The sequence below is a fragment of the Myotis daubentonii genome, chromosome 5, assembly GCF_963259705.1.
Source record: "Myotis daubentonii chromosome 5, mMyoDau2.1, whole genome shotgun sequence".
NCBI lineage: Eukaryota > Metazoa > Chordata > Mammalia > Chiroptera > Vespertilionidae > Myotis > Myotis daubentonii.
The window spans coordinates 61,634,722-61,648,299 of record NC_081844.1 but is presented as its reverse complement, the minus strand read 5'-3'; the positions used below and the strand labels follow the sequence as shown (position 1 = coordinate 61,648,299).

The 13,578-nt window shown below is 41.1% G+C and overlaps 1 pseudogene; it reads left to right on the top strand.

Moving 5' to 3' along the window:
- Positions 1-320: 320 nt before the first annotated feature.
- Positions 321-1,933, top strand: LOC132235506 (heterogeneous nuclear ribonucleoprotein K-like; annotated as a pseudogene).
- Positions 1,934-13,578: the final 11,645 nt, after the last annotated feature.

Genomic DNA, 13,578 nt, shown 5'->3' with positions numbered 1-13,578 from the left:
TTAATTGCTGCATGCTTTTTTTTCTAGCCTAAAAGATTTTATTATCCTATTGATTATCCTTTATGTATTTTCCAAGTATTTTTCATACTGCAAACATTGCTATGATAAATATTTTTGTGAGCAGAATTGCTATAGTGAATATTTTTGTCACATCGTTTGCCACAAGAAAATAAACGTTATAATTTTTCTTGGAGAAGGTATGGGTGTCTTCAGTATAAATTTCTAAAGGAAGAATTGCTTTCGGGAGAGCGCGGGAGGCGGGGGAGAGCGGCGGGCCCCTGCGCTCGGTTTTCTGTCTAGCTGTGACCAGTTGAGGCGGCGCGGCGGCATAGGGACGATGACCTCGCGCGATTGGTGTGTCCATATAATCCAAGAAAATGGAAACTGAACAGCCAGAGGAAACCTTCCCCAACGGTGAATTTGGTAAACGCCCTGCAGAAGATATGGAAGAGGAACAAGCTTTTCAGAGATCTAGGAACACTGATGAGATGGTTGAATTACGCATTCTGCTTCGGAGCAAGAATGCTGGGGCCGTGATTGGAAAAGGAGGCAAGAATATTAAGGCTGTGCGTCCAGACTACAATGTCAGTGTTTCAGGCCCAGAGAGCAGTGGCCCCGAGCGCATATTGAGTATCAGTGCTGATATTGAAACGATTGGAGAAATTCTGAATAAAATCATCCCTACCTTGGAAGAGGGCCTGCAGTTGCATCACCCACTGCAGCCAGCCAGCTCCCGCTCGAATCTGACGCCGTGGAATGCTTACATGACCAACACTATGAAGGAAGTGACTTTGACTGTGAATTGAGACTTTTGATTCAGTGGAGTCTGGCAGGAGGGATTATTGGGGTCAAAGGTGCTAAAATCGAAGAACTTCGAGAGGACACGCAGACAACAATCAAGCTTTTCCAGGAGTGCTGTCCTCATTCCACTGACAGAGTCGCTCCTATTGGAGGAAAACCGGATAGGGTTGTAGAGTGCATAAAGCTCATCCTTGATCTTATATCAGAGTCGCCCATCAAAGGACGTGCACAGCCCTATGATCCCAAATTTTATGACGAAACTTATGATTATGGTGGCTTTACAATGATGTTTGATGACCGCCGTGGCTGTCCTGTGGGATTTCCCATGCGGGGAAGAGGTGGTTTTGACAGAATGCCTCCTGGTCGGGGTGGGCGCCGAGAAGAGATTGTGATGATATGAGCCCTCGCGAGGACCTCCCCCTCCTCCTCCTCAACGAGGTGGCCGGGGTGGTAGCAGAGCTCGCAGTCCTCTTCCTCCACCACCACCACCTAGAGGAGGGGATCTAATGGCCTATGACAGGAGAGGAAGACCTGGAGATTGTTACGATGGCATGGTTGGTTTCAGTGCCGATGAAGCTTGGGACTCTGCAATAGATACATGGAGCCCTCCAGAATGGCAGATGGCTTATGAACCACAGGGTGGCTCTGGATATGATTATTCCTATGCAGGGGGTCGTGGCTCATATGGTGATCCTGGTGGACCTATTCTTACAACACAAGGAACTATTCCCAAAGATTTGGCTGGATCTATAATTGGCAACGGTGGTTAGAGGCTTAAACAAATTCATCATGAGTCAGGAGCTTCGATCAAAATTGATGAGCCTTTAGAAGGGTCCGAAGATCGGATCATTACTATTACAGGAACACAGGACCAGTTACGGAATGCACAGTATTTGCTGCAGAACAGTGTGAAGCAGTATGCAGATGTTGGAGGATTCTAATGCAAGATATTTTTTCTTTTTTATAGTGTGAAGCAGTATTCTGGAAAGTTTTTCTAAGACTAGTGAAGGACTGAAGGAGTCCTGCATCTTTTCTTTTTTATCTGCTTCTGCTTAAAAAGCCAACATTCCTCTGCTTCATAGGTGTTCTGCATTTGAGGTGTAGTGAAATATTTGCTGTTCACCAGATGTGATGTTTTTAGTTCCTTACAAACGGGGGTGGGGGTGGGGGGGAGGGTGTGCAAAAACTAACATTGAAATTTTGAAACAGCAGCAGAGTGAGTGAATTTTAATTTTTGTTCATTGTTGGTGGTTAGATAATTCCCCCTATGTAATTATTGTGAACACTTTGCTTTGTGGTCACTGTAACATTTGGAGGGTGGGATGGGATAGGGAAGAAAAGTAAGACTAGTCCATATGTCCCTGGCATCTATTCAGAGCAGTGTGCAGAATGTAATGCTCTCTTGTAAGAAACGTTTTATGATTTTTAAAATACATTTAGTAAACCTATTTTTGGTGGTCATTTTTTTTAAGATGGTCATTTTTCAAATGGCTGAATTCCCCAATCTACCCTCAACTAAACACTAAGTTTGATTTTCAGCTCCTCTGTTGGACTTGGATTTGGGCAAAAAAAATAATCTTTGCAAATTCAGTTCTGGTGATTTCTGGATGGTTTGAATGTCCACTGCTTGGGAAGAAATTCCATCATACCCCACTCATGCTTACAATAAGCTGGGGGTTTTGTTTTTGTAAATGCTTGCCCCTACTTTGCAACAGTTCCCTATGTTAGTAATTGTGAAGAGCCAAGGTGGGGAGCAGTACCAAGAATTAAGTAATGGTATAAATGTATACCAGAAGCCTGATAGCAAGTTTTATTAATTCGGAGTAATATTTGGTTATGGAAGTGACTGATGCTAAATAAATTCTGGTTATTTTTCATTAGATAATTTCTTTTTTTAAATTTTGTTTTATGGCTTAAAGTATTACAAAGAGTATTACATATGTCTCCTCCCCCCCTCCCCCGCCTTGACATTCCCCCGGTCTCCCCTACCCCCCAGTATTAGATAATTTCTTATCAACAAATTTAAACTGTCAACCTGCTTAGTGTCTATTAGTTAAACTTTGTAAAATAAATATACTTGTTTTTCCATTGTATGCAAAATAAAAGAAAAAGCATTTCTTTGTTATATGTTGGATTTTGTAGGAAATGTTTGTGAACAAGTAAAAAAAAAAGGGGGGGGGGAGTTCCTGTGGATGTTTTGTGTAGTATCCTGACGTTTGTATTAATAATAGTTAAGTTCACTTCCGAATAAAATTCCCATAATGCTAAAAAGAAAAAATAAAAGAATTGCTTTCAAAGAGTAATTCCATGCATTAGTTAGTTTTGTAGAGCAGTTTAAGACCATCATTCATTATTATTCACCAGGTGACACCCTGGCTTAGTGGTAGATGACACCCTAGGCAGTCCTGTTGGTCTTGGTGGGGCTCTCCCACATGAATGAGAGTTAACTAATTCTTGGCTGGTCTACATAACCTCAGCATTTCTCCTAGAATATTCTCCTGGGTGTGTTCTCATGGCAAGACAGAGCTCAGTGAGAGGAAGCGGAAACACGCAAGCATTTCTTCATGTCTCTTGTGTCAAATTTGCTACTATCCCATTGGCCAAAGCAAGCTATGTGGCCAAGTCCAGATGCGTGGGAGCATTAGCAGAGCTGTGAAAAATTAGGATCATTTGTGCAAGCAATTTCCACACATATTTAGGTTGCCAAATTGCCTTCCTAGAGGACTTAACTATTTTTTTATGCCACTACAAACGGTTTATAAGAGGATTTTGGCAACAAATTCAGTCTCCCCGTGTGGGAGATTGGCAGCACAGCGCCGCTCACTTCCATGACCCTTGTCTCTTTCTTTTGACGTCTGCTCTTATCTTCTAGGGCTACAGGCTAAGTACGTTCATTATGTTCATTGCTTTTCCTTTTGTATCGTTTTTCTTAAAGAGTTATAACATTTACATTCTTTTTTATAACTTTAATTTTTAACTTTAATTAAAGCAACTTTAATAGTCCTTTTTTTGCCTTGGCCAGAATTAAAAAGGCATTAATGTTTACTTCATCCGTCTTTTCATAAAGCAGACTCCCCATTCCTAAGCATGCATGTTTTGAACTCCATTTTAGTTGGATAAAATTTTGCTATTAAGTTTGCAAAACATGGTCATGAGTGCTGCGTTTTCTGAGATCAGACAGGGTCTATCCATCCTGTTGTCTTCTTGCTTTTATACATGAATGAGCTGAGAATAAATTTTTGGGTCACATGTTTCCTCTTATTTATCTAATATCTTTTGGAATTGAATGATCCTATAGAGAGCTTTTTAAATGATGATTTTCCCCCTCATTTATCCAACATTTATATTTATGGAGCTTCTACCATGTGACCGCACTATGCCAGGTACTAAGAGTATAGAAAGAAGCAACATCTAGGCAAATACCTCTGCTTCCCTGGAGCTTAAATTCTAGTGGGAAGACATTGACAATAAACAAAGTGAATAAGTAATAATTATCTACATATTACAGATAAATAAGTAAGTATCAGTAAACCAGAAAAGGGGGTATATGCAGTACCAGAGGGAGGGTTATCTTTAAAAGGGGGTAGCCAGGAAATGAGTCCATGAGAAGGCGACATTTGAAGGAGATGAGTAAATACGACTTACACATACTTGCGTCAAGAGCATTCTAAGCAAGGTGAGCAACAAGTGCAAAGGTCCTGAGGTGAGTTGTGTCTGGTATATTTGAGGGAGAGCAAAGAGGCCTGTTTAACTGGAGGTGCAGAATAGAGGACTGAGGTCAGAATATTGTGGTTAAGATCAGGTTGGGCCTTGCAGCTTATTTCAGGAGTTTGGTCTGCATCAGAATGAGATGTACAGAGAGCAGCTGGGTTTGAACAGAGAAGAGACAAGGTCTGACTTATTTTTATTAGGATCATTTATTTATTTATTTTTAGTTGTCTGTGGTCTTCACCCTTTTTTTGTACCCCTTTCTTTGACATTTTTATTCTATTATTTGATCTCCTCTCTGACATCTTATTTCATAGATAATTTTCTTAATTTTTTGTCATAGTGCAGAGTCTAAACCAGCCGTGGGCAAACTACGGCCTGCGGGCTGGATCCGGCCCGTTTGAAATGAATAAAACTAAAAAAAAAAAAAAAAAGACCGTACCCTTTTATGTAATGATGTTTACTTTGAATTTATATTAGTTCACACAAACACTCCATCCATGCTTTTGTTCCGGCCCTCTGGTCCAGTTTAAGAACCCATTGTGGCCCTCCAGTCAAAAAGTTTGCCCACCCCTGGTCTAAACTCTCTAATTTCTTGGAGTGTGTATCATTCTAGTGTTTGTTGTTTTAACAGTCTGCATTCTTTTACCCCCCATTTTCCCCTGCTCTGGCGTTTTTTGCATTATTGATGAGCCTTTTGTTTTCAGGCTTTTCATTTTTGAAAGGGGACAGTGGTGTCTGGGCCTTCTCACTGCTCACATAGCCAGTGTATATTCTATTTTGCACCTTTCTGTATTTTCATCAAGCTCTGATCTGGCAACAGATTAGGCAAGAATTGTTAGAGGACATTCCAAGTTTGTAAAACACTGAGATGAAACAATGGAATAAAAAGCCTTCAGGCAGCATTAGAAAAGCTTTTGTTAATGTTTACCTGGCCTCTGATTTAGTCCAGAGTACATGTGAGACGCGCTCAGTAGGTAGTTAATTCAATGATAAAATGGCTCTGAGTCTTACACTGGAGATGGTTGTTAGGAATGAATGGTCGTTAAGAGAGGAGGTAAAATTAAAAGAAGAATGAAAATAATTCAAATGAAAAATGGGGTCTGGGCTTTAGTTGAATTCATATGGAAATTCTTGTACAAAGCCTTAAAAAATGCTGTGACATTTTCAAATGCTCAAGACTCCTGATTACTTTTATGGACATGAATGGCTGCAACGTTTGTCATCCTATTGATCATCAGGACTCATTTGGTTGATTTTGCTGGATAGTCTCTTTCCCCCTCGTTGATCTAAATATCTTCTGGAAGCTGGTTTCACAGATGAAAAATGTGTCTTTATCAGACAGGAAGGGTCCCTCTCAGGATCATTCAGTGCCCCTGAGGACTCTAAGGGTACAGGTATGGAGACCGCAGAAACAGTGACTGGGAAAATTTGGGGCTTGGATTGGTCCAGTCTGCATCAGTTTCTTACATTGTTTTATTTCCCTACTCTTTGCTGCTTTTCTAAAACTGTCAGTTTCCTGGATGACCCAGAGACCATCTCAGTACAGTGGGGCCTTGACTTAGGAGTTTAATTCCTTCTGAGACCAAACTTGTTACGGAGCTCATTAAGGAGCTCGTTAACTCAAATTACTCTGTCAACTCAATGCAAAAAATCGGCTGAGAGACAGCTGGTATCTCAAAAAACTCGTTAGTCGGGACACTTGTACTCAAGGCCCCACTGTATTTCCTAGTTCTCATTAAATGTTTCAAACAAATGCTTGGCTATCAATCTACACTAACACTGAGTTGCAATCCAAGGAAAACCTGGGTTCTCCTGGTTTATAGTGTCATTGCTGACAGGACTGTGAATATGTACGTTCAAGACAGATGCGACCCTTTCCCTAGTATCTGTAAGTGCTCGTTATGGGGAATGTAAGGCATTTGCTTGGAAGTGGAAAGGGAAACCTGTATGCTGCCGAATTAAGCTGGAGAATCGGTGGTAATTATAACCCTGTTTGTTTTTTGTCTTCTGAAATGTCAAAATGTATTAACAGTTTAGCTAATGTGCTATAAAACACATTTAGATAATGTATTTTACTTTGTCTAAAATATAAAAAAGGGCTGGAGGAACCTTGTGGTGAAATGAATGGCTGGTATGTGAGTGAGAGAATGGTGCTGAGGTTGTTGGCTGGGCACTGGGAGGGTGCAGAGAGCTAACATTTACCTAGCACTTCTCCAGTGCAGGCTCTGTGCAGGTGTTTTAAGTAGAGTATAGTATTTAATACATAGAATGACTCTGCTAAGTTTTTTTTAAAATCTAACATTTTAGAAGGTAGAGCCAAATGAAATGGCCATTTTTGTGGGTAAAAAAATGACTGCATCTTGGCAATTTCAAATGGTTCAACCTAATATTTTCTTTTTATGGAGTGAAAAAGCTGGTATGTAGAGATATGAAGTAATTTTCCCAAATCATGCAGTTTCAAACTCAGGTTTTATGACTCTCAAATCCATTCTTATTTTACTGTACTGGGCTCCCTTCCAAAGAGGCTGTGTCATTACTTCTCTGTTAATGGTAGAGAAACCATTTAATACATCTGCATCATGGTTTCCATACCCCAGTGATCTATTAATACCACCCACCTACTTGGTAGAACTGTAATTAGGATCATATGTAAAACTATTTGGGGAATATGTCCTAGAAACTAATTACCACATTCCTGTTTTTTAGTCCAGGAATTTGGTCAAAAGATATAACATCAACCAAAATGAAAGGCATATAACTTTCTTTGATATAAACTATATCTTTAGAGTCACCCCCTAAAATCTCTTAAATTTCTTATAATAGAAAAATTATCTTTTTCTGTAGAAAACTAATTTTCATGACTTAGGAATATTTAGCAGCTGACAAGATTAAAACCATGTAAACATTATTGACTGACTTCTTAGGGGTAGTTTAATGCATTTGCTCAAAGGAAAGAGAGAAACTTCACTGATATGTTTGGGAGATTCACTAACCTTAGGCATCCACAGCACCTCATACAGCTTTTCTTACAAATTATAAATACTCAATAAATATTAAATGAATAACAGAGTATGGAAAATAAAGGAGAGAGAGAATAAAAAACCTTTTACTATAAATTCTGCAGAATTGATAATATCAGAATTGACTTCTGAATTTTTGAAGATTATCTGAAGAGCATAATAAGCGTTAACTATTAGAATTAATATGGTAATTTGTTTTACTTGAATGTATGTGTGTAGGGTCCAAATGTATATTTCTTCTCTTGAGTGTTCCTGGAGCACATATGTGCCATGAACTGTATTAAATGGTAGTGAAACAGTGACAACAAAACAGACACATTCTCATCCTTATCCAACTCAGTTTCCTCTGGTACTCGAGTCTCTGCATGGTGAATTAATTTCAGGGCGATTTGAGGAGGGTCTTTGAGCACAGCTGAAAGGGGATGAAAGGACAGTTGTCATTGGGTTATAGTTCAGAAACATATACAGGAACAGGAAATTGTTTGGATGCTTTGGGAACATGCAGTCAGTGCTTAGCTGATGAAAATTATGATGGTTACATGCCCAGCTCCTTTTGCCCGGGAGTGAGGATGTCAGACGATAGAAGGGAGGCGCTTGCAGCACAGTGGATCTGAATTAGGGATGTGAAATATTGGCTTTAGATATGGATCACCAACCATGAGTTCTCTGTTCCCAACTCTGTCCCAATCCTAGGAGTTTCTGCATACCTACATTTCCCCAGATTTTCAGCAGAATATTCTGTAGTGAACTGAAAAGCTTACCACAAGTGGTAAGTGCTACTTGTTATTAAATCATAGAAATATTTTTGAAAGACTTCTCGTGGCGTAAAAGACTTGCACTCATAAAGTCTTGGGACTATGAGTCTCAGTACTTTTCCCAATTTGTGACAGGTACCTAAGAACACATGGAGGTGATGAGTTAGTGGAATGGGCTGGAAATGACGTTATGTTCTGCCATTAGAATCAGAGCATCCATCAAGGCAAAGGCCAGCGTCTGGGATGTGATCCAAGATGATCTTGAGTAATGGCAGGCGGCAAGTCAATGCTGCTCACACGCTGTCTGTGTTCTAGAAGAATTCACGTCCTGATTTTGCCATTTTATAAAGATACCCGTTGAGCAAGGCATGGTATGAGATTCCCCATTCGAGTGACACCTGAAGATCTGGCTTTAGGGTTGCAATGATCAGTAACAGCAGTGATGTGTTAGTGTGGGTGTGACACATGTGCCTTCACACAAAAACAGAGTAGCATAAAGTTGCATTGTTTAAGTTAAAATTCCAAATACTGTAACTATTAATACTTTATCTTAGCTATTTCTTCATGAGGTTTCACATCCTTCAAAATGGTATTTTTTGTGTGTGTGTATGTGAACTTTTGAGAGTTTGAGTCAAACAGTCGACAATTGCCGGGAAGCAGTATCTCAGTGGATTGGGTTAATGCTCCAAAGAATGGCAGTTTCTCATCTATTTTTATACATTGCAATCGAAGGAGGGAACATAGGTGTGTTACATGAAATCCACTGGTGATAGATTAGAGAAGTGGGAGCAAGCATAACCGGGAAACCTCTGGATTGGATAAAAAGTAAAATGGTAGACACATACTTAGGTGGGTGCAGGAACAATCAACATGATAATAAAGGAATTTGTGGTATCTGTCCTGGCGCCCAGGCACATTAGGTTGTGCCCCAAGGGGTCCAGAAAAAAGGGAAGTTACAGGTTACCCAGACATTTCAAGGATATGTTATCATAGATACAAAAAGACAGATAAGCTCAGTTAAGGTAAAGGTTGACCTTGTCAATGAAGATACCAGCCTAAGAGGTGACTACCCACCATAACTGCTTTTAGTTAAAGTTTAATTTCAGACCATCCTTTGTGTTTACTTTAGGTCTTTGAGTTTGCAAGACTGCCATGCAGGCCTTCCCTGAGCTTGTCAGGTTAGCATGTGGCCCCTTTCATCCACACATCCCCCTTTTTGTCATAAATCAATGCAAAGGATGCATTGATGTCCACCGTTTTGGCTGGATAATGGGGTCCAGAGTGCCACGATGCTAGGAAGACTCTTTCTTTCCTAGGATGTCTCACTGCCAGCATTTGTCTTGATGAACAAGGTGGACCACTGGGGATGGGACAAGACCATAACCTTAGATGGCATAAAATTCTTAAAAATTTATAATTGAGGTTTATGAAATATGACTAGATTCATTTAGCCTGCTTTTTCTTTTTCTTTTTATCTTTGTGGTTTTGCCTAGGTAGAGATTAGCACTAGGTTGGCAAATGTAGTAATTCTTCAATAGAGGCTGTCCCACAGTGGGGAGGATTTCAATGGGAAGTTACTGTGGGCAAGCCAAGGGTAGAAGTCAGGGTGGGGATTGCATGAATTTGGGGGGCGGGGGTTGCTGATTCATCCACGCAGAACTCTCTAAGTGATACTCCCTGTTTTTTTCACCATATGGTCCTGTTCATTTTCTTCATAACAAAAGTCTGCCTACAGCAATCCAGAGCCAGAGTGGGACATTTCTGCTATGAGTTTGAGCTTGTTTAGATTCCAGTTCTACTCCTCCTCTGGGGTGTGACAGACCAAGGTGATCTGGTGGAGATGGGAAATGTATACGGCTGTAGAGATGTTAGTTTGTTTATGGTTTCCAGATTTAGTAAATAAAAATACGGAACACTAAGTTCTGTTTGAATTTCAGAGAAACAAGAGATACTCTGTTTAGAATGAGTATGTCCCAAAATACTGCGCTAAAAATTTTAGCTATTTATCTGCATGTCAACTTTAACTGGGTTCCTGTATTTTACCTGGCAACCCATTCTTTAGTTAGAACTTTAGTGGAGGGAGCTACCACCTAAAGTGGGCTGGAATTTTGCTATTAACGTTTGTTGATGCTGGTTTTTTGCACAGTGGTATTTGGTGGACCACCTTCGGATAATCAAATGTGAAGGAAAACGGGAACATGAACTCAGCACCCTGGGCTCAGAGTCTCATAGGAACTTTTGTGTCTTGTCAAAGGTCCCCCCCTCAGGACCTCCTGTGTGTCAGGGAAGGCAGCGGGCTACAAGTGGCCAAGTTTGCATTGACCTAGGGGTCTCCTGAGAGGATAAGAATTAAGATTCTCCAAAGCTTTTTATTGGAAGTTTCCATATAATTAAAGCCTGAACAACGTGTTAAAATGGTCCCAAACGACACCTTTTTGCAAATAAAGATACTTGGAAGGGAACTTTCCTAAGGTCAGGGGAGACCGAGCTGGTGGCCTAGCACAGTGGCAGCCATGCCGCCCAGTTTGTGCCACGGGCTGGAAAGCCCCTCATCCCGTTTTCCTGGCAAAGGGTGTGCTCTGGCAGTGATGCCAAACATGTGAGGAGTAATCTCATGAGGCCAAGGTGTTTGATCCTTTGTGAATGCCACCCCAGCGAGAGTCAAGCCATTTCTGATTCGAGTACTCCTGTGGCGGGGGCACACGTTTGGGTGGGCAGTGCTAGAGCCTCACAAGAATGGACACAAATGCAGGGTTAGGAGAGCCGTGTCGCAGGTTGGTGAGCTCAGGTTTGAAGCACGCACCATGTAGTATCTCACTCAACTCCTTCTTTCCACACCCACTCCCCACGTGGAGCCCTACTTATTCGCCTGATTCCTTTCCTCCCCAAGTGTTAATTCTTTTGGAAGCCCACCTCCCCTTGCAATTGGGTTGTTCTGTCTCTCTTTGTCTCTGTTGCACTTCAAACACATTGGACTGCTTTACTAATTCTTCTTATTGGAGGCTGCTTGGCCCTAGTATATCAATGAAAATTAGAGAGGGGTAAATGGGGGGAAAATGTGTGATGGTGGAGAGGTACCCCGATCTTGGCCTCACCCATATATGTTTAAGGTGACTAGTGCCTGGTACATAGACACAGTCAATAAATATTAGTTTCCTTTCACCTCTTTATTAGCAGCTGCCCTGTAACCGGCGAGCTAGGTTTATACCCAGACAGAGAGGAGAGGTGAGGAAGGAAGGTAACAGAGATTTTTTCTTTCTTTGCTTCCAAGGATTTATCAGTGGAAGGGTGTCATATTAGAGTGTGAATTGCTACCTACCTGGAGACTGTCAGGTTTTAAAAATTCTGAGGGCCTTGCTTTTTACTTCAATTAGATAAGAAAGTTGAAGTAAATCCATGATCTGTAATCCTGGGTGCACAGTAAGATGACCTGCGAGAATCCAGAAAAATACAGCTCACACCAGGATGACCATATAATTTGTCATCTAAACTAGGATCATGAAAGCATAAAATGGGACTAATCTGTAATAATAAAAGCGTAATATGCTAATTAGACTGGACGTCCTTCCAGATGGATGACCTTCTGGACGAAGCTGGGCCTGCAGCCCCAGGATCCAGGCAGCTGCCATGGCTGCAAAGACCTACTCTTGCACGAATTTCGTGCATCGGGCCTCTAGTTGTTCCATAAAAGGTGTCAAATGGGACCTTTCCTAGGGAATTAGCAATGTGTTTTCTCTCTACACATTTCTGGGCATTCTGACTTAATTGGTCTGGGGTTGGGGGGTCTGGGGGCGATGCAGAGGCTCACAGTGATTCTCATGAGCAGCTTGCTTGCTAATCACTGGAATCTTCCTGAAGTCCTTTGCACTGTCTCATGTCTTTCATGCCTTGGAGCCAATAGTTTACTGTGAGTATCTAAACTCTGGGTATTTGTGTTTTGTCCAAAGTAGGCATAATTCATTGCTTTTTCTGAGCCCTCTGGCTACCCTTTCTCTTTCCTTTCTATACAAACTAGAAGGGGGCAGGAGTAAAAGTAAAATTCTTGAGGGCTGGTTTTGCTTATTTTTCCCTTAAGAGAAACTTAATTCTAAAACAGCCTCTTTGGTATGTGGAATCTAATGAACAAAATAAAACTGATGATCTAAAATAGACCCAGAGTCATAGACGCATGAACAGACTATTGAACCTCAGAGGGAAGACAGGGGAGGATGGGTGGGGAGAGGTCAACCAATGAACTTGTATGCATATATTCATAACCCGTGGACACAGACAATGGGGTGGTGAGGACCTGGGGGTAGGGGGAGGGGGGAGGATGGGAGTGGGCTGGAAGAGCTTAATGAAGGAAAAAGAGAGGACCTATGTAATACTTTCAACAATAAAGATTTAAAAAATAAATAAATAAAATAGCCTCTTTGAAACCATGATCTACCACCGAGAATAGATTAAAAATTTATTGTGCCCTCTGGGAAGAACAGGTTTACTCATTCCTGAATTTAGGTCATATTAGTGAACTAAGATTAATGGCACATCTAATTAAGATGAGTGCTAGGAATTTCGTGTGAAGCATTGCTCTGACAATTACTGACCACGGCATCTCAGCGTCTCCAGCTTGCCCAGGGAAGGCACTCAACAGTCAGCTCTTTCAAATGAGCAGAAATCACATTTATTACTTAACTAGGACTCATTCTGGAAATGCAGATAATTTATATTACTCTTTACTGCCCTCTTATAACACACAGAACTAATTAAAAAAACTCTGGAAGTGATGAGCCGATCAGAGTATTTATACCGTAACTGTAGTCTCCAAAGGGTGCTCCTGAGTCATCCATGTGTCATACAATGAATAGCAACTGTCCACTCAGAGACTATTTGATAAAGGTAGATATGGGGACCCAGAACAGCCATTGGCACAGCAGGAAAGCTGACACAGGGCGATACAATTTCATTTCTCTAGAACATACACTGAGAGAGAGGGCAGTTAACAAGAGGGGAAGAGCATAATGTAGAAGTTGGAATGTAAGAAAGGGTGGGGAGAGCATGGTGGGCCACTTGGAATCCAACAATATGAGGGATCAGAAACTAAGGGAAAGCAGATGCAGTGCTGCTGAAAGTGTGGTGTGAGCGTCAGTGCTTGTCTGCCTACTGTTATCACTGCTCTGTGATAAGTGAAGAGAAAGAGAGGAAACTGAGCTTTTAGACTGTAAAACAATTTAACATTGCTTAGACATCCAAATGTGTGATTTTGTGTTTTATAAAATTATTGGTCTATGATGGACTGAGGAGTGGAAGGA